This window comes from Protopterus annectens, chromosome 11.part0, assembly GCF_019279795.1.
Source record: "Protopterus annectens isolate FY-2018-M chromosome 11.part0, PAN1.0, whole genome shotgun sequence".
Classification (NCBI taxonomy): Eukaryota; Metazoa; Chordata; order Ceratodontiformes; family Protopteridae; genus Protopterus; species Protopterus annectens.
The window spans coordinates 1,144,516,910-1,144,538,830 of NC_056745.1; the positions used below are offsets into that span (position 1 = coordinate 1,144,516,910).

Below are 21,921 nucleotides of genomic sequence, written 5' to 3' on the forward strand. Positions count from 1 at the left end.
ATTGAACTGGTTTTGTGTGAAGTTACAGAAAAAAAGAGTTAAAGGACACTTTTTTCCACTGTTAGGCTCAGAGGAAAGGGACAACAATAGTCATAAAAAGGTTGATGTGGGGTCAAGGAACACACACAAGGTTAACAGGGCCTTTATTCTGACGTACAACTTGCAGTTTTATGACATAAAAGATATTTTAAAAAATAATTGCTTTATATTTAAAAGTGACAAAGAGGTCCTTAAAAATGGTGACAGACCATGTGTCATACAAAAAAGATGCATCTGTCAAAGATTTGTTGGAAAGAAATAATAAGGGGAATAAAAACTATAAGAAAGGTAAGATGTCAAAATGTGGACACTGTAACCAGTGTGCCAATGGATTCATATCCACCCAAGAAGTCCAATCCTTACAGGACTAAGAATTCAGGAAAACTGTTTAGGATTCCTTATATCACAAAATACACCAGTGATGTAAAAAGTCTGGAAAGAGTCATCTGCAGAAATTGGAACATCTTATTGACTGACACTTTAATATCTAGTTTAGTAGGTAATCATCCCACCTTTCTCTATAAAAACTGCCCTAACATGAAGCAGTTATTGTGCAAGGATAATAAACCAATACTGAGAGATACTACACTGAGTATAGGAACCACTCCCTGTGGGAAATGTAATAGGTGCAATAATATCTGTACTGATATAACATTTATTCATCCTTCCTTGGATTTCACCTTTTGTTTTAATACACCAGCTACTTGTATTTCAAAAAATTTGGTTTACTTAGCTACGTGTACAAAATGCACTGCTTTCTATATAGGGCTCACGAAAAGAAGGCTAGCTGATCGTATTTATAATCATCTATATGAAATTAAGAAAGCATCAGATACAAATGCTTTAGCACAGCATATAAAAGATCATAGAGACCATACATTCCTATTTAGAGTACTAGAATTGGTGCCTTTAAATGTTAGAGGAGGAGATGATTCTAATAGTTTAGCCTTAGCAGAACTTAGGTGGATATTGAAGTTCAATGCACACAATTTTCCTGGTCTTAATACTTTTGTGTCTATTAAGCCTGTTCTGAATACTAGGAAACGTTAAAACAATAGTAAATATATAATAACTGTAAATTTATAATATTCATAATAAATTCATAATATTTATCATAGATTTTTATTTTTCATATTCTGTAATAACAAATATGAATATTATGTATAGCTAATAAATGAATTAATAAATCAAATTATATATGTATATATATTTATATATTTTTTGTTAAATAGATTTCATTTATAAATTTTGTTTCTATTGCATATTTTTGGATATTTTTCATTTTTACCAATTCCCTATACACTTCCCTACAGTTGGAATGTTATGTTATCATTACCTAACCCTCTGTGTCTATATATACTTTTTGACTTTTTTAGGTCAAAAGTTGTTAATAGGTAATAGATATAGATACCAACTTAAATACATAAAAAACTTTTGTTGGTCATAAGCTATGTTAAGGAAAAGCAATAATCTAGTTTATTTAACACCAAAGATCTTAATATATCTTACCTAATTGACACATAGTTTACATATAGACTCCATAGTTTATAGCTTATGTTATTAAGCATATTTATATATATTATTTTTATTTTTATTTATATTATTCATGAAGCATTTTATTATTTCATTATCACCTTATATTTTTTTATTATTTTATTATTACCTTATTTCTATGTAATGACACCTTATATCTATAGTACACACATATATATATGTATCTTCTATAGTACAATAGTGATATTTGATAGATATTTTAATAATTTATATATACATCAAGAATTTATATATACATCAAGAATTTATATACACATCAAGAATTTATATACACATCAAGAGTTTATTAGATATAAACTAGATGTTAGGTGTTTTTATGATTCATTCATTATTCATTTGTTGCTTTGGATTTACTGTTTAACTCCTTCTCTGGACGTCAGTAAACAGCTCTGAAGAAACATGCTCAGTGTTAAGTAGCGGCTGCATTGTAAGCTTTCGCCTTTAACAGCACAGAAATCACACTATGCAACGGTATGATGCAAATATAGTCTTGTCTAAATTGTTTTACTTATATTGTTTCTGTCAGCCAGCACGTATATGTTCTGCCAGTATATGAGTTTATATTGCTTAGATTTACCGTCTAGCAAATAGACTGACAAGACTAATTTTGGCTTCAGCTGCATTTTGAGTTGCTCGGCTTTTTGAAACATTTCATTGCCTTTACACTGTTATTATTGACTAACTAAAATTATATGTATTTTAATTCAATGTATTTGTCGGATAAATGATTCCCGTTTACTGAAATCTTATTTTTGTTTTACCACTAGTAGTCCGGAAATTTAGTTTCATAAAAATGGATTTGGGATATACAGAAAAAATGTTTTAGTAGCACCTTAATTGATTTGCTCAGCTTCACGTTAATTTGCAATTGACATTTACTTCTGCATTTATTATTTTTATTTTTCTTTACTACTGTTTGTCTAATTTTTATAAATGATATGATCTTGAAAACAGTTTTTGAAACTGGACGTTAGTAATCTTGTAGAGTTTAGAATAGTTTTGTCTTGTGTTTTATATTTATATATTTATACTATAAGAATGCTGCATAGATGCTAGTTGGGTTGTTTTTCTTTAAAGCACTTATTGCCAATTAGCTTAATTGATACAATTTAGACTTTAACTTATACTATTTAAACTGTGTATGTGGGGTTTTTCTTTGTCTGATGAAGCGTGGTTGCATCCACGCGAAAGCGCTTACCGTTACCCACTATTTTATGGATTAAAGGAGTTTTTTACAACTTTGCTACGTTTATTTGGCTGCTTCATGGATTTTTAACTACAAGTGTGCTATTTATATATTTTTATCAGCTGCCTTTTGGACATTTTAAAGCATTTCAAGTGTTACTTTACTGCATCGTGGTAGAGATCAGGTTACTGTTTCTACAGTGTGCCAATGTATTAGAAACAGAAAAAGTTTTTATTCCAAGGTATGGTACGGTTCAACTAAATTTCAAGTTGAATTGTAACAGTACACACATGTCGCCCTATGTCAAGGCTGTGAAAGTTTTTGCATAGGGAAGACCAAGACAGCATTTAAAGTTCTTATTTACCAACATATGTATGACATCAGGAAGGGTAATGAAAAGAATGTATTGGCTGTACATACTATTTTGAAGCTAAATCACAAGTTTAAATTTGTTGCCATTGATCAAGTAGTACCTGACAGTAGGGGGGGACTGAAGGAATTGTTTCTAGAATTCAAAGAATTTATGTGGCAACTTAGAGTGGATGCCACTAACCCGCCCAGACTGAATGATGTAGTTTCTCTCTCCAGCTATTTAAAATTAAAAGCTGAACTTTATTTATAGGGGGTGGGGGGCACATATGTATATTCCTGTGGCAACACAGTAACATTTGCTTTTTTTAAATACATGATTTATTTTTGTGGAAATGTATTTTGGATTGCACTTTATTTTAATTTAGAGATGGGGGTGGATGGGCTATATGCAATATGTAAATAAAGAAGTATGGTTTTAATGCATTTTACAAGGTGAAATTTAGCTATAATTACAACTAAAATAACAGTGATTTTTAGGTGCATTTTGCTTTAATGACGTATGACTTAGTCTGGCTATAAAAGGAAGTGATGTATGAATAATTCTTGTTTTAATCTGAAGAAGTCAAGTATAACAACAGACGAAAGCGCTAATTAAACTTTGTATCCAGTTTCACTGGCCAGTGTTCGTTTTCTTTACATTACTGGTTTTATCTGTGGTTGTTGATTAACAGAAAAGAAAACAGACCGTATTAACATTTTTTTCCATTTACATATATTCTTCTTTTCTTCTTCTGGCTTTTCCCGGTTAGGGGTTGCCACAGCGGAACTCTGGTCCGCTAATGATTGGCAATAGATTTTTATGGTGCCGAGGTGCCAGTCCAACCTTCAACGAAGGCATGCCCATTTACGAATGTCTTTCGAACACCACTCGACTGCAGGGAGGACATGCCGACTCCACACAGAAGGCGCTCCAGCGAGAATCAAACGGGAGAACCTGTTGCTGTGAAGTGACAACACTACCATTGCACCACTATTATACATCACATATCTTTTCCTTTTTTGTAACTTTCATCAGTCCAACATTACAAAAATTGCTGAATTTCCTGCCTTCCCTTAAACCTCACACCTTCTCCTCCCCTCCTCCTAAACATCATTATGCATGTATTGTTCCCACAATTTCCATTTATTTCTATGTAATTTGCTCCTTCCCTTTTTTAAAGATCCCTCTTCCAGTTCTTTTATCTATTTTTAAAATATTCAGTACTCCAGTTACAGTTGGTTTAGACTTAGATTTCCATTTTATAGTAAATTTTGGCAGCCAACAGAATGAAACTTAGTAAGGCCTTACTATGTCTAGGCACTTCAGATCCTGATGCCATAATATAAGCTTTTTTAATCCATATTTCTTAATGCTTTTTCTTATCATGTCTTCATAAATATGAGTATTGCTGAATCGGGTCCCTATCAGTTCAATGAAAAATCAGTTCAGAGAATGGCATTTTCAGTGCACTTACATCGAACATGCCATTCATTGAACTGTTCATACTGAGATTGCGGTACAGTGAGGATTGGAACATTTGCGCTTTCCTCACTGTAGTGTGATCTCAGACTTGCTATATATATTTAGAGGGGTGGGGGGCACAGCTCCCCACATGAGCGGAATTCGATGAACGGCATTTCCGACGAAATGCCATTCATTGAAGTGACGGTTCAGTGTATTGATGTAGACCCACTGAATCAATTAATGCATGCGTGCATAATTTAAGTATATAGTCTTTGTTTTTTCATTTATTTTATATGCCTAAAAGACTTGAAACTGTCTCAAAATTTTCTTTTCCACAACACGCTGAGATGTCCTTTTCTGGATTTATCAGGTACAAAATAATATTATCTGCAAATAAAGCCGTTTCTTGATTACCATACCAATCATACCCTTGCATTTCTGAGTCCCTTATTTTCTTTTCCACTGGCTCTAAATATAAACCAATAATAAATGAGCAGAAGACCGTTAAAAAAATACCACAATCCAAAAGAAACGGTCAAGGCAGAAACAAGGATGGCAGTCCAAATATTTTATTCCAATATCACAAGCGCTTTCACCCTGACTCAAATGCAGGGCTTTCTCAAGTGAAAAAACTAAATATAAACCAAATAATGAAGAGGAAAATTACATCCTTGTCTGGCTGCTTTCACTTATCAGAGAAGAACCCTGCCACTTTTGATTCTTGCCTTCAGTCTTTCATATATCCTCCTAATTAATCTTATTATTGTGTCAGGAAATGCAAATGTTTCCATTGCCATACTCACAAATTCCTAGCTTACTGTATTGAATTGTTTCGCTTCATCAAGACCTACAAATAACAGCAGTATTTTCTTACATTCTGCTTCCATCTAGATCATCATTTTTCTATTAATGTTGTCTTGTCTCCCCACAAAACCACATTGATCTATATCGATCAATTTTGGCAACACCTTTCCCATTCTTTTAGCTGATATAGACATAAACATTTTATAATCATGGTTTAGAATTGAAATAGGTGTATATGTAGGTGTGTCTGATGGGTATTTACTGTCTTTAGATAATGCAGACACCACTGCTTTCTAGTAAGTGTTGGTGCTACTCATCCTTTTAAAATACTGTTAAACTCTTTCAGATCTTTATCACTTCCTTCCCTCCTAACTTCTAAACTTCCACAGGAATACCATCTGTTCCTGGAGACTTTTATGAAGATTGATTATACATCACCATTTTAATCTCATCTTCTCTTGTCTTAAGTGTTAATTGGTGGGACTTATTTACCTTTAACCTTGGCATAATTAAGTCTCCCGTAAATATTTCCATTTGTGATCTTTCTTTATTTTCACATTTCCCTGTTTTATACAAATTTTCATAAAATTTCCAAAATATTACTAATATCTCTACATCTGGTTATTGTTGTAGAATCCATAAGTTTAGCACAACTCTTTCTATTTTCAATTGCCTAAGTAGTTATGCTAAAAGTTCTTGTGCTCTGGAGTTATTATCAGAAATAGTTGTTTAACAGCAGTCTTTGTAAACTCATGCCTATTGTCAAGATACTCCCGTATTTTCTCTTTAGCACTCTACATTTGCTCCTTTTCTTACTCTGTGAGATCCCCCCTTATTCTGCAATACTTGAATCTTTTTAAGCTCCTCTAAGTAATTACAATTACTTAACCACATCTGTATCTATTTTAGTTCCACCCTATTTTTAAACTCCATTTTTATTTTATCCTACCCACTACCTATAACTTCTGAAGATATTTCTATCTTCCCTAATAATACTCAAATAATTTCCACTATCAATTCCTTAAATTCCTCTCTTTTTAATAGGTAGGTGGGAAAAGTGCCAATGTCTCATTTTTACTTTGTTACCCTCAAGTTACACTCACTTTCAGAAGCTCAGAAAGAGGATAACCCCCAAGAACAAAACAGAAATTACAGCAAACAAGTAATGTGTGATTAAATCACCAGACTGGAATCTATAACAGAATACTTAAACCATTGAGTACATTAGCACAGAATGCCATAAAATAATTAGAAAACAATTAAATGGTTAAAACTTGATATGAATCAGTAAATTACAAAAAGCATGTAGTGAAGACATATTACTGGATCACTAACAGGAATACTAAAGCAATATAATTGCTGCATTCACTAAACTAGCATGGAATATATTGAATAATACAAGGCAACTAACTGATTAAAACCTGAATTAAATCAAACAGCTGAACCATCTCAATGATATTTACAGGTATAAACTGAAAAGGAAGGAACTTCCATGCCAAGGACAGGACTAGCCAGGAGGTACCTATATACACTTTTTTATTGTACCACACCCATTCAGAATAGTATACAGTTGTGCTTTAGCACTTATATAAAGACTTTGGAATAATGTGTATGGTTGGCAGGACTTAGTGTAATGGCATGTTTTTCACACGCTGAAGGTTGTGGCAGCAGTCCTCATTACTGGGTACTTTCTGTGTTGAATTTCACAGTTTTCCCCTTGTCTGTGTGAGTTTTACTTAGGTTTCTTCCTACCTCCTGGTTGACTAGCATCAGAATATATATACCGAAACCTGACATGTATATGCACACACACACACACACAGACACACACACACACACACACACACACACACACACACACACACACACACACACACACACACACACACACACACACACACACACACAAGCAAACATACACATTGTATTTGTGCCTAAAAAGGTCCAGTTCATTTGACTGCCAGGTTAAAAAAGAAACAAATTAAAGAAAAAAAGTATGCATGTTTTCTGATACAGCCAATATGTAGGCATATATGGTGATGAAAACAAAATGGAGTAATTGTATACATAAAAAAGAAGCACTTCAGTATTTGAAACTGTGAATAAATATAAAAGGTACAGGTTCATAGCAGACCATAGAACTGTTGAGGGAAGAATAGCATAACAGGAAATGGGAATAATATCAGAAAAAGAAAACATAGAGTGGGTAGGAAGGATGACAGGCAGAGGTAAACGTGAAAAGGGAATGAGTTAATTAAATGACAGAGCATCTAGAAAGGCAGACAAAAAGGGAGCAGAAGCGTTTTACTCATAAACAGTACAGGTAAGTATCTAGTTGTTAAGCCAAGATACTGATAGATTTTACAGTTAAACATAATAATGATCTAAATCACAGCCAGACTGGAGTTACAAATGCAGTTATTTGTAGTATAGCTTCACAAGCTTCCTGTAATCCACTAGTCTGTGATATAGTCAAAGATGTTTGGGAAGAATATTCCATACAGGGAGAAAGTAGGAACTCTTGAGTAGACTTTCCCCAAAGCCGTTACTGTTCACAAGAAAGGTAATGGAAAAATGTGGCTTCATTTTTGGGGAAAGCCATTTAAGATGTACTCAGTAACTTTGAATATTAGTGGCAAAATTCTAACTTTGTTCAGTAGCTCACCCCAGCCAGGGGACTAAACTCAGTGCTGTGCTGGGCCTACAGAATAAGCTTCTGTATTGTAACCCTGCCCTGGCTTGCAATCTAGGAAAGCTAACAGAGAAGTTCAGAACATAGCTCCAGTGTTTACCATTCTACAGTGGGTCTCTTCTGTGTGAAAATGTGTAATAAAAGTAGCTCAGCATCTGTTCTACCTTTGACTTGCCATATCTAAAGAGGGGAGTGATTCCCTCATAATTAACTTCAAGGTATTAACCAGACTATACCATGTCCAGTAGTGTTAATTACTGCATTTGGTACTTTCTTCTTTTCCTACAACATCATTTTTTTATCTAATGTAACATGCAGGTAAATTATTTCTTAAAGTTGAACATGTTAGCTGGCCATGCCTCTTACAAGAAATCACCACAACAGGCATCAGAAAAATGTCAACAGACTCCAGGTTTGCTGACAGCATGAGACAACAGCAAACTTTCTCCCTTAAAATTTGAGTCTTTAAAAGTATGTGTGATGTTAGATTGAGTTATGTTTACTATATCCACTTTAATAAGAGACTGATAATGTAGTCTTACATAGTCAGTGAAACAAGCTCGCTGAGACTCGTAGGTTTCATGCACAGCTGTAATGTTTTAAAATAAGTCCTGAATAGAGGTAGATAGAGAGATACGTTATAAATAGATATGATGTAAATAAACTTTAAAGGTGATGATCTACTGATGTTTTCACTTCCGCCTTAATGTAATATTTATTTTATTTGCTATTATAATATTTCTATTAAAGATAGCCAATTTCTGTCAGACACCATAGTAAAGTTAACATCACAGCTAGGTAAGGAATAGATATAAGAAAAGATTTTACAGAGTGCACCCTTTCCAAGTATCACTTGCTGCATGAATCAATGACTCACATAAATTAATAATGTGCTCCTTGTATTTATCATTTAATGTGAAAATAGTATGAATAGATGTATACAATGCATAGGTATCTCTGAAGCAAGTAAGGTTAAGTGACATGTTTTGTTAAAAATGAGTTTGCCACAGTATTTCATCATATTCTGAAAGAAATTAAAATTAAATAAAACAATCTATGTGAAAGCAAATTAAACCTGACTAAAATGTCTCCTCTTTCTGGTTGCATGGGGTGACTTTAAACTGAGTTCTCAGCTGCCTAGGTTGGTGGTAGCTTTGGTGGAGGTTAATGATCCCATAGCACTAAATGGAAGAAGATTGAGGGACGAGTTAATTCATTAAACACCAGAATCACACAATATAGCTGCATTTATATTCACTTGAGGCATTTGAGACATAAACCCAGTGTGTCTGATTACGATATTATGAAATTAAACAGGCAGTGGCTGGGATTCAGAATCCTGCTGCAGTGGCAAAAAGGGGTGGTTTTCATGGTTTTGCAAATCTCTGATTCAAAGACAGATTAGCTGCAAAGAGGAAAGACCTCAGTATCAGCTAATGTTTGTGTTTCTGAGTTGCACGGTTTCCTGTTAGAGCACCTGCTTGCAGTAATTACCACAAAGAGCCTATGTGTCACATTGGCAGATGGTGCTCCCTCATTCAGTCTCTCATACATATGCATACATTTAAAAACATACAAGCACAAGCACACACACACACACACAAATCTCCATACTTCTCAACTGTCCCTAATTCTATAGAATATCCATGATTTTCTCCCTTGTATTTGTCATGTGTCATCACAGATAAATACAGTGAGTCAGTAATGCCAGACAGAATTTTCATACTTCTTATTCAGTTTAAGGTTCTTAGTACAAAAATTGTTGGCCTGTTATCTTTTGTAAGTTAGCCAGAATAATATTTTAAAAGTGCCCCTGGTTTCATCTGCCCCCTTCCTGTGTATTACAACCTTTCCTTATTAGTCTAGGGAGAGTTGTGAGGTATGGAAGCCCGTCCACACAACAGACTTGCACAGTTACAGATATTACCATACACAAACAGATAGATGATCACAGTACATCAGATACACACACACACACACACACACACACACACACACACACACACACACACACACACATCAGATACACACGCACACACACACTGTCTCACTTGATCACAATCACAGAGATACTCACCTATTCACCCATACATACACAATTGTTATTGTGCTTATTAAGTCTTAACTGCTGGCTCATTGATTCTGTCCACTTATGTGGACTTACTTTGGTTCTAGCCTTTGGAGAAGGCCCGTAGGTCTCAGCTGCCTGCTTTATTCCTGTCTTCCTATCTTTGCTTCCTCCTTTTCTTCTGTAGCTCCTGGAGTTTGCTGCTTACACACTAATCAAGTACTGTTAATGGAATAGCGTCCATTTCTTCATTGTCCCAAAGTAGATGTGTCACCTGTATTTTTAGATCTCACAGGCCTTACATGAATTCCTATCCATCAATTTAACTGTCTCAAACCTGTACTTTATTTACAGCTGTTTTTACCTTCCTGTCAGTACAGTCTATGTAAAAGTATACTGTGAAATCCCTCTTTGTACAGACATTACTGATGTTGAGCTTCTTATTGCCCTTGTAAATTATGACTCGCTCTTCATTTCTGATTTATATCCTTCTATTTATGTCCCTTTAATTGGCTAATAAGTTTCCCATCAGGATCTGAGCATGTATCTTCCAGAACAAATACTCCTATGCTTTTATAATGCTGTATTAAAATGGTCAAGGTTTTCCTTTTAGCTGTTTATTGTTTTATGTGCAAAATTGTACAGCTTTCCAGCTTTTGTATTTAGTATAAGATATTGCAGTCAGTTTGTGTGAATATTGTATGAATTGTGAGAAAATTATACTTTAAAGTACTAGCTGGCTATTTAATGAGTTGGATTTCTATACCATTTAAATTTATAAAATTTGATGTGGATTATTTTGTGCCGTCTAGAAGACAGAAACCGAGCTAAGGTTTAAATAAAAACTTTTTATTCACAACCTTGCAACTTTATTTATTTATTTCAGTTATTGTTTTAAGATGAAACTTGTAAATTATACAGTATAATTAATCTACACTATACATGACTATAAGAATGAGAATTCAAAACATCAAACAATAGGAGTTGTTGGAATGCCTCCAGAACAAAGAACATCTAAGGGCCAGATTCCAAAAGAGTTGTACTCAGTGTAAGTCTGCCCTGATTCCTAAAGGCTTGCTCTCAGTGTAACTAACTTACTTCACTGTAAGGCCTATCTATACACAGGCCTACTATGGTGACCAAATTCCAAAACACCTGCGCTCAGTGTAAGTGATCACTCACACTGATAGCAAGTCCTTTGGAATTGGGACCTAGGTCTTTACTATGTGAAATTATATTATGCAAAACAACAGACTCCAGACTTTTATTCACACTTGTATATATGTATACATGTGTAGCCGATCATTATAGTTCACTGATCCCACGTGATTACACTAGAAGGGAAATAAATTATTGCCAGTGGTGTTCTCTGTTTGTGTTCTGGCAGTGATTCATATTCTTTGGATTAAATTTTTTTCTTTGTGGTTGTGTGACTTTGGATGGCTTTTTTTTTTTGCTTCTCTGAACTTCAGCTCCTAAAGGACCTGTTTTCCAAGTTTATTTTCCCCCATGTTGAACTTGAAGGTCACTGTTTCCTATAGGAGATCAATGCAGGTGCAGTATCTGAGTGTGCTGCAAGTGATTCATTCATTGCTGGGGATTTCTCCATTCTTTATATTTGGGCAATCATGGACATGGTATATTATGTTTCAAGGGTGTGGGGGCTTACCCGTACATGGTTGTGCCAAGGGAGCTTGTCACCCTTCCAAAAGTAGTTAATTTGGAAATTTTTTAACTGCTTGAATCCAGAGGTTTAACCTGCTGATTTGAGTTCTTGGTGAATTAAACTCATCAATTAGTAGGCAAAGTGACCAGGAAGATGTTATGTGTAAGCAAGGGAGATTTTCGAGTGCACCTGCCACCTGGCAACTTGCCCCCCTGCAAAGAAATGTTATTTTATATTTTTTATTGAATTGAAGCCTCAACTGATTTGTTTCACCCAGTTAAAGCTTCAGCTCATTAAGTCTTGAAAAAACATAGAGAGTGCATAATTTATATACCTTATAATGGCATGGGATGTAGAAACTCAGTGCCAATGTATTATTTCTACAGCAGTACTCAAAACAAGTGCTGTTTCAGATTGCACTTGTGTTCTGGAATATGCATTTCTTTTGAAATACTGAGTACAAAATATTTTGGAAACTCTAAATACAAAAATGCATTCCTAAATCTATCCCTCCCACATGTTCCTAGACATTATGTAGGGAGAAATCATTTCTCGCATAAATCATTGAGAAACTGTTGCTTCAGACAGATGACTTCTACATATAATTTCAAAACAGTATTAAATAGATTTTGGTCATAACACACTAGTAGATCCCTATTTCCCAGACTCCCTGCCAAGACATTTATATAGCTAAAACGCTAATGGTTTGCTTCTCAAGATCAAAAAAGACAGTCATTGATGAACTTTTTGAGTTAAGTGAGTTCACACTTGTCGCTTTCCTACTTTGGACACAATAGAAGAGTCTTTGTGGGTTCTGTTCATGCAGCTTTATTTTATACAAACACATCACGATAGCAGTTTACTGACTTTTAAGTTAAGTAACTTATATACACACGAACAGTTGTGACCATACATGCTCATTCTCTGGCTGCACTCTCAAAAGTGGCACAGGGAAGAACATGTGCCTGGTATTTATACATGCACACACAGTACTTAATATGCTTCTTAAAAACACAGCACATGCACTATGATGTACATACTCCCTCTTTGAGAAATATAACATGCAATGTTATGTATCAATTTGGCTTGCAAATATCACAGATAGTTCTTTGTCATGCATTTTACAAGACTAGGTACATATATACACAGTTAACTCCATGTTACTGCGTATTTCACACCGGGCCTGCATATTAGACCATATTGTGTGACATAAAACTGGGAATTGGGTTTAGCAACAGGAGCTGTCTCTATACAATGTTCAGCCTTGAAAGTACTTGGATCATCTTCAAGAATGGAATTAGAGGTTGGAACACACTCTGGGATGGGAACAACATTTGGTTCACTCTAAAATCTAGAGTCTGTATCACAGGAGCAATGCTGATTCTGGTACAGGACAAAGATGTCTCCGGTTTCTCCTGAACTCCACACTCTCAGATTCTACAAGGTAGGATCTTGGCTTGGCACATACACCTGTAACTTAACCAATCCAGTCTAAACCTTTTGCCATTTGCATTCTCACCGTATCTCCTTCCCTCAACGGATGAAGAAATCTGCTTGATTTATCATAACTGAACTTCTGGATAGAACACTTCTTGGATAATTGAGCCTTTATGGTTCTGTTGCTCTTAGCTTTAGGCCTCAATAAACTGGAGCTAATAGGTAGCATCATTCTGGTTTCCCTGGATAGCAGTCTTTGAGCAGGTGAGCCAGGAATATCATCACAAGGTATGTTTCTGAGATTAAGTAAATTCAAAAAGACATTGGTATTGTCACACTTTGACCGTTCAAGTAATTGCTTTGCACTCTGCACTGCATGTTCAGCTAGACCATTTGACTGTGGGTATTCAGGACTGCTAGTAACATGTACAAAGTCCCATTCTCTTGCAAATTTCTGAAAAAAACGACTAGTAAATTCAGTACCATTGTCAGAAATAACTTTGTGTGGACAACCATGGACTGAGAAGTGATATTTCAACTTAGTAATAACAGCAGCGGATGTCAGGTTAAGTAGTAGATCAACCTCAAACCAGTTTGAATAAGAGTCTACCAATACTATGTAGCGTTGATTGTTCCAATCGAAGATATCAGTGGCTACAGTTGACCAAGTTAGTTCAGGAACTGGAATTAGCTGAAGTGGTTTTCTTTGCAAATGTGGTTTAGTACTATTGCATACTGAACAAGAAGAAAGTACTTTATCGATGTCTTTCAGTAATGAGGGCCAAATTACCATTTCTGTCACTCTTCTCTTAGTGGATGCAGAACCCTGGTGACCACAATGCAAAATCTGGATATATTCTTGTTGTAAGGAAGTAGGAACAAACAGTTTTAGGACCTTTGAAAATAATGCCATCTTCCTTCAACATGTCATGTCTGTAAGGAAAATAGGTTTGCACTTCAGGCAGTACAGTAAATTGCTTTGACAGCCATCTAGCATTAATGTAGTGACTGAGCTTTTGCAAAATTGGATCAGTCTTAGTGTGATCTCTTACCTCATCAAGCCTAGTGGTAGAAAAATTATGCACTGCCATCACGTCTAAGTCAAAATTTTCTGTGTTAAGCTGTTCCGTCGTATTTCTGGGTGATCTGGATAAGGTATTACCAAATAGAGCAGACTGCCTTTTGCACAGACCATTTTGAAGTAGTACTTTTGCAATTTGAGCATCACTTGTTGTAATCTCACTGGAGATGAATGCATAAGCTTCTTTAGAATAGTAACTAGAGGTTGGTGGTCAGTGTCTGTCTGAATAGCGCAATCATAAATATAATCATGAAACTTGGAACATGCAAGTACTATTCCTAAAAGTTTTTTCTCAATTTGAACATATTGCATCTCAGTTTGGGTAAGTGTTCTAGATGCATAGGCTACTGGTCTGCCCTCTTGAAGTATAACTGCACCAAGGCCAAATTTTGAAGCATTACAGGAAACAGTGACTGGTTTATTCACATCATAGTATCTTAATATAGGTGGGGTGTCAATTTCCTGTTTAAGGATTTCAAATGCTTTGTGGTGCTCTTCTATTCATGACCATGCATAATTTTTGAGTTCACTTTATAATCCCGAAATCCTGAAATATCGAATTTCAGAATCTCGAGATCATAAAGTCGAAACCTTAAAATCTGGAAACCCCAGAAGCGCGAAATTCAAAATTGCGAATCCCACACTAACCATACACCACACACATACACATACGCGCACCTTCCCTCCACACACAAACCTACACTACATACAAGCAGGACAAGCCCCCCTGCACCCCCCCATGTGTGGGGCAGCAACCCCCCATACCCCCCTACTTAAATATACTAACTCCAAGATCGCACTACACAGACAAACACACAAAAACACCACTATACAAGCTACATTCCCCTCGCACAGACACATCACAGTAACAAAACACACTGACAAACACACTAAAGCCCCTAACCAAGACCCTTAAACATAAATACTTACCTGAATCTCCAGCTATCCATTCACACAGCGCAACACTAGAAGCGCTAATTCAACATCTCCAGACTTCGGGATTTTGAAATTTGCGCTTCTGGGTTTTCGGAGTTTTGAGCTTTCGGCTTTATAATCTCGGGATTCTGAAATTCGATATTTCAGAATTTCAGGATTATAAAGTGTTCCCAACATTTTTGAATGTCAGCTCTATTAAAGGTCAACTCTCTGAAGTCTGGTATAAACTTACCTAAATAGTTGCCCATGCCTAGGAAATGCTCTAGGGCTTGAATATTGCCTGGTGCTGGCAGTTCAAGAATAGCTGTTTGCTTGGTCAGGACTGGTCTCAAGCCAGTCCTGGTAAATAAATGACCTACATATGTAACTTCTGGCAGTCTGAATTTGCACTTCAGAGGATTGAGCTTTAAGTTCACTTCACATGCTTGTCTAGACCTCTCTTTAGATTTCTCTCATGCTCTGCTTCACCATTGCCTCTGATTAGTAAATCATCTACTATTATGTCACGAGGATAACCCAAAAAAATTTGATCCACTGCACACTGAAAGACTTAACTTGCAGAATTTATTCCAAATGGCATCCTTATGAATCTATGTCTGCCAAACTGGGTACTTACCAAAAGTGGTTAGTCATGAGGATTTTTGATCAAGCAGCACTTGTCAAAATTAACTTTTTGCATCCAAAACAGAAAAAAAGAGTGACATTCGGTATTAGGGCTGCAACCTCTTTGACTGTGCTCAATGGATGATATGGTATCTTCAATGCTTTGTTCAAATATCTTGGGTCAGTAATTCTGATTTCATGTGAGCCATTTTTGTGAGTTGCTACCATAGACGACATCAATTCAGTTGGTTCTGTAACTGAATAAATTACACCTTACTGCACCATTTTATCCAACTGAGCCTTAACTTTATCCTGCATAGCTATTGGAAGTCTTCTTGCCGGTCTGACTACTGGAGTGACCTCTGCGTCTAACTTTATGGAATACACAACTGGAAGTTTGCCCAACTTGTCACTGAAAACATCAGCATACTCTGAGAAAATGGCTTCAGAAAAATTGGAACTAGGAGATGCACTTGTGTGATGAACTTCTTTGGTAAAGAAAGCAGATTAATTTTCAAACTATTTTTGAGACCGAGTAAAGACTATACTGGTCTTCAGACTACATAGAATAACAATTTGTAACAGCTCTTGGCCAAGTAACATGAAAGCGTCACTGAGCCATTGATTTGGATTTCTTCACTTCCATAAACAAGTTTTGCACTACTGGCCACATTGAGTTGCTCATTAGTTCTCACTTTAGCAAATGTGTCTGCTGATACAACATTACACTTTAAACCAGTGTCTGCTTTAAACTCTGTGGATTTGCCATTGATCTGGACTGTACAAAACACTTCATTCTTTGCCAGTCAATTCACTGCATCAGCTCTTTCAACAACTACTGATACACCATCTACACAGAAAGTTGACTGCTGCAGCTCTACTTGACCAACTTGCTTTTTTGTATTACCTTTCCTTATAACCGTGTAAGGTTTACTTGATTTGCAAAACTTTTGAAAATGGTTCCATTTTTTTTTCACTTGTGACATTGCTAACCAAATGCTAGGCATTTCTCTCTTTTAGACTCATGATTTGCACCACAATTGCGACAGTTAACAATAAAGTTAGATTTGGGTTTTGCTGATTCATGCTTGTGCTGTGCAGAGGGATGTGTTCCTCTAACTGGACTAGTCTTAGATAGGGTTGCCAGCTTTCTTTGTAGCTAAAACCGGACTAAGGTCACGCCCCTTGCATCACTCATAACCCCACCCATTCCCACCCCTCTCCCATCAATGCCACACCCATTGTGTGACATCACAGTGACATCAGCTGATAGACACGCCCATTTTCTGTTCCGGATGCCTGCTTTTAGCCAATTTCTCGCCAGTTGCCATAAACACTGTTCAAAACTCTCACTGTGCATACTGTCTTCTGCTTTACTTCTACAGTGATTACAGATATTTGGATTTAATTTAAAACATTTATTTCAAATTTTATAGCACAAACCACTGATGCACATTTGCTAAACAAAGCAATACAGTCTCACAATGAAAACAGACTTAGCATTAAAACTACTCTGCCTTTAAATCTCACATTCACGAAACAGCATTGCTCATTGTTTTCCCAAGTTTAGGATGTTAACATTTTAAAATGTTCTAAGAAATGACAGTACTAACAACAATCATATCTTACATGGCAATGGCATTAAAACTTCTCTACTTTTGAAACTCGCATTCATTGAAACAGCATTGAAACCCACACCACATCCAAAGAAAATGCATGGCCATGGGTGGATAAAGATTACCTTTGGTCTGTTTTCAAATCATAGGCCCCTTGGACACAAAACAAGAAACATTCATGTGTTCTTTTCTTTGATGCACCTTCCTGACTTTATTAAATTATATGCCTTGTATAATACAGCACACTTGTTAGAGCGCATTTTAAATTTAGTGTTTGAACATTTTACAGTTAGAGCAACATGCCATTATGCCAAATCAGCAGGTTCCTCAAAAATAGGAAGACTGAAACTTAATGGCTATCATTTAGTGAATTAATTTCTCATAGCTGTCAACCTCTTAGCACAAAAAACCTGGACAAACAAAGCCAATAATGGGGGAATACAAATTCAGTACTTTTCACTATAGCTGTCAATTCTTAGCACCAAAAACCTGGGCAAAGCTAAGTGGTGGTGATGGCTAGGGACTTTAGGCTCTTTTTACCCTGTAGTCAAGGTACAGGGTTTGAGCCTGAGTACCTCTAGCCACCAAGTGTATTATATGGGGGGCATTTACACACACACACACACACACACACACACACACACACACTACCTTCGTTGCTAATGTTCCAAAGCAGTCAGCTCCACTCCAGTAACCTGTCAGAAGAACCATCATCTTGTAAACAACCAGATCAAAATTAAAAGGAATATACTGCAGTCATCTGCCTAGCTCTCAAGCAATCAGAGACAAATTGCAATAAACTCAGTGACCACTCCCGAGTTAGTCAAGGACAATCAGGGAGACTTTCAAAATATTAGCACTATTAACTTGAGAATTGCCAAATAAGCCAATGTGAATTAATATCCATTTTCCACAGTAAATGTAGTCCATAGCCTCCTTTTTTTTAAATACCTATGTAGTTTTATACTGGCAAAGGCTTCACCATGGAATGATCTAAACCTTACCACATGTTCACAGATCCATTACGCAATTGCATAGCAACCTAAAACATTTTGGATACTCTGCACGTAATCAAAATTTCATTTGCTTTAAAATAAACTACCATTTCAAATATCTAAGGTTAACCTAACTGTGCTTCGACTCACAGTATTCAGAGTAAATAAACAAATTGTCCGAGACAAAACTAGCACAGACAGGAGACTGTCAGTGGTTCAATATAGTAAAGGGTTGCCTATCTAAAAATTCATGCATGAAAAAAGAAAAACACTATGTAATGCTGTCTTTCACAACCATGTAACTCAACTCAGAAGCACTTCTCAACTCACCTCCATACAGATTTGGACTTCCACTCAGCCAGTTGAACTTCAAAAATGCTCGCTTGCATTCTAAAAATGCTGCCTTCCCTCCCTGAAATGCTGGCTTCTGCTTCCCGCTCACATCCCCGATGCTGGTTCTCCTATGCCTTCCCCATAATCCAAAGTCGAACTTCAAAAATCACTTGCATAGTTGCATTGCATTCTGAAAATGCTGCCTTCCCCTGTTTGAAATGCTGGCTTCTGCTTCCCGCTCGCAACACCGGAAGTGAGCTCCTTCAGCTCAGTTCCGACAGGCTGATAGACCTGAGGGACCTGATGTCATCGCGCACGTGATGACATCAGTGTCAGTGCCGTGAAATTTAAAAAGTCCGGTTTTGAATTAAAATTGTAACCGGACAATTTGTCAGAAAACCGGACAGTCCGGTCAAAAACCGGACAGCTGGCAACCCTAGTCTTAGAACTTGGTGGAAAATTGTGCGGTTTCCATGGTGAGCCAGCAGGGGCTGCGGCTGCCATATGCTTAGGCCTACCTCTGTTTGCCATGTGTTGTGCACTATATGCATTTGCACTGGAGCCTGCTGAAACCATGCTGTTGTCATGTGCAAGCATACTTGTGTGTTTTTCTGTCAATTCATGGATTTGACAAATCTCTGTGGCTGTACTCAATGTTAAATCACTGTCATGAAGCAAGATCTTTCTCACAGCAGCACTATTAATACCACACATGAGACTGTCTTTTGTTAACTCATCTTTTAAGTCAACACCTTTTAAGTCAAGTACCTTGTTCCCCATTGGCCCTTTTTTTCAATTATAAAGGAATTCCCAATACTATTCTAGCATGTCCAAAGGTCAGTTGTCAATCTCCTCTCCGGTCCAGCTGGTGAATCTGGGAATCTTGAGGCAATGTTACAACTGCCTCATGTACACAGACAACCCTCTCCTCCTCCCAACAAATTCCAACACATGTGAGAGATGCAACCATATAGCCAAACTGGAGGCTAAGCTCTCTCAACTCAGTACTGGCGTAACCAGTCAGGAGGAGAAGGAAACCACACTCACTATAATTCCAGTCTCACATAGACCTACCACGACAGCAAACCAAACACATAAACACACAAAAACATACTCAGAGGCACTAAATAAAAATCTGCCTAAGCAGCAGAGACCTCCAAAGCAGACACCCAAGCAACCGCTACCCCAAAACAAAACACGTGCAACACATAGCTCACAAAGCCAGTGTGCCGAACAGTCACAGCCCTTAAGGCTAAACAACACCCCTGATACACTTGTAGTAGGTGACTCTATCGTCAGGCACACTGACGTCCCACTCACCAGGCTGAAAAAGGAGAAGGTCACGGTGAGCTGCCTGTCGGGCGCTAGGATCCGCCACATAACACAAGCACTCAGGTCACTCCAAGGCAAGTACAAATATGACTCAGTCATTGTCCATGCTGGTGTGAATGACCTGAGATGTACCTCCCTGGACTACATGAAAAGAGACATAGAGGAGCTCTCTGAGCATGTAGCCCAGGCCGGTATGACCCTGACCTTGAGTAGCATCTTACCCTCACCAAGAATGATGCCATAATATGAAGACAAGATGATCAATTTCAACAACTGGCTTAAGTATTGGTGTCATTCAAAGGGGATGCAATGCCTGTCAGCCTGGGATGACATGCTCAACAAGCCACGATGCTTCGCTAGGGACGGCTTGCACCTGTCACCCCTGGGCTTTTGGATATTGGCAAAGGCTCTTGCTACCCCCATAGTGCCTTTTTTAGGCAAGGCTCAAAAGACAAACCCACCTCCATAGGTATCACAAGGGATAAGAAACTAAGAGTAATGCTACTCAACGCCAGAAGTCTAAACCTCAAGATGCATGCACTCGAAACTCTCCTTAGCATGGAGAACATCGATGTCTGTGCAGTAACAGAAACCTGGTTCAAGGCTCCCGAGAGCACCCCAGCACTACCAGGTTATAAATCATACCATGCTTTTCGGCCCCAAAACTTGGACCAAACCACAAAAGGAGGGGGAGTATCAATATTCGTCAAAGATACCCACACCTCCAGGTTGGTGGCACAGCACGAAGCATCAGAGACTATCCATGTGCAACTAACAGTGGGTAAAACTGCCTTCCAGTTTATAGCCTGCTACAGACCACCGTCCCAAACCCAGGAACCCCACTCAGCCTTCCTGAGAACACTGGAAAATATGAAGGTCTCTCCAAACACCATTATATTGGGCGACTTCAACTACCCAAACATAGACTGGGAGCATTACTCTAGCTCCAACACCTTAGCCCAAAGGTTCCTAGAATTTATAAACTCAAATGCTATGGAACAACTTGTTACCACTCCCACAAGAGGGGAAAACATACTGGACCTGATCATCACCAACATGGGGACTCTAAGCTCCAGACCAGAAGTGTATCCCTCATTGGTAAGATCAGACCATAAACTAATCTCACTGGATATTCACATCCCGACCCCACCCCCTGCCCAGAAAACCACAGTGAAAAACTTCTCTAAAGCAAATTTCACGCTCCTCAAAACCGAGGTGGAATCCTTCAAAGCCCCCGGGTTTGTGGAAAATACGGCCCAGACCGCAGAATCCTTTATAAACGCATTCTATGAACACCTTCAGGAATGCATGGATCATGCAATCCCAAATAAAACCAAGACCCAATCCTCCAAAGGCAGACGTCCTGTCTGGTGGACCCCAGCCATAAACAAACTATACAATAGAAGGAGGAAGCTACTACATGATTGAGCAAAATCCCAAAAAGGGAAGGCATCTCTGATCAGTATTAGCAAAAAACTACGGGCACTCATAAAATCGTCTAAGGCCAGCTTCGAGAGAAAAATTGCACAGGACACGAAGGATAATCACAAGGCTTTCTTTAGTTATGTTAGGAACCTGGGTGGGAATTCCCAGATATGCTCAGAATTAGTCCAAAAATGACAAAAAATACACCGAACCCACAGACATTGCCAACATCCTAGTTGACAGGTTCAGCGCAACCCCCCCCCCCCCCACCAAAAGGGAAAATATCTATCCCAGCAGAGTGCTGCCCCCCTGACATCTCAGATGCTCAGGTAAGAGCC

General features: G+C 37.5%; 1 protein-coding gene across 1 annotated transcript in view; it reads left to right on the forward strand.

Annotated features, from left to right (window-relative positions):
- The window catches only part of LOC122815037 (gamma-secretase activating protein), a 1,452,063-nt gene that overhangs the window by 1,293,530 nt on the left and 136,612 nt on the right, over positions 1-21,921 (forward strand). The window lies entirely within an intron of this gene.